The sequence below is a fragment of the Suricata suricatta genome, chromosome X (assembly GCF_006229205.1).
Source record: "Suricata suricatta isolate VVHF042 chromosome X, meerkat_22Aug2017_6uvM2_HiC, whole genome shotgun sequence".
Lineage (NCBI taxonomy): Eukaryota > Metazoa > Chordata > Mammalia > Carnivora > Herpestidae > Suricata > Suricata suricatta.
Window position 1 is genome coordinate 109,118,898 of NC_043717.1, and position 868 is coordinate 109,119,765.

Below are 868 nucleotides of genomic sequence, written 5' to 3' on the forward strand. Positions count from 1 at the left end.
AGAGGAAGACTACTGCAAGTTTTTATAAACATCTGAAGCCAGAGTTGTCTGAAGTTTTGGAGGTCTGCAACATTGCCAGGGTGATGCTTAGCAGTGGTCTGGTAGAGAAGGAGGGCAGAGACCTGGAAGCGGGCAACGTGATCGAAGAATCCTCTGGGTCACACAGGAAGAGACAGTTCCCCTGCTTGGAGTGAACTTGGAAGAAGCAACTTCTGCAGGCGCGAGGGACCCGGCAGGCACCATTGAGCTACTCTGTTCACTAACTTAGGAATGGGGATGCTGGCTGAGGGCAGTGAGCCTTGATGCTGGCTTTTGGCTGCACTTTTCCATAAATTCCAAGCCATTGCGTGGTCATGTGGCAGATTTTTGGGATACACTGGCAGGCAGCCACAGCGCAGTAAGACCCTCCTCCAGAGGAATGATTCAGGAACTTGCCCAATAGATCTCTAAAATTTGGAGTTTGGGAACCCAGCCACGTGTCTCAGATAAAGCACAGAAGTGCTGGGCCACCTGGCAGGTGAACAGCACAGATGTAGTCAGGGTGAAGGCAGTGACCTGATGGAGCCTGGGGACACAGGAGAGGTGATTGTTTGCTCTTCTGTGAGGGCCTCCTGAATGTTGGTGGGCAGGAGCTCCCCACTCTAGGATGAGAGAACTAGGCGGATGCCATTTTCACCCCATCCATCAGCAAGGACCAACTTCAGGGAGCAAATTAGCACCACCAAGTGGAGGCTGGAGCCACTTACACTAAGCCCCACCCATCTGCACCCAGCAAGTGCACCTCCATTAGGACAAGTCCACCTTAGAAACAGCACAGCAGGCCCCACCCCCAGAAGGCAAGCACAAACCCCTGGCATACACCAAGTCT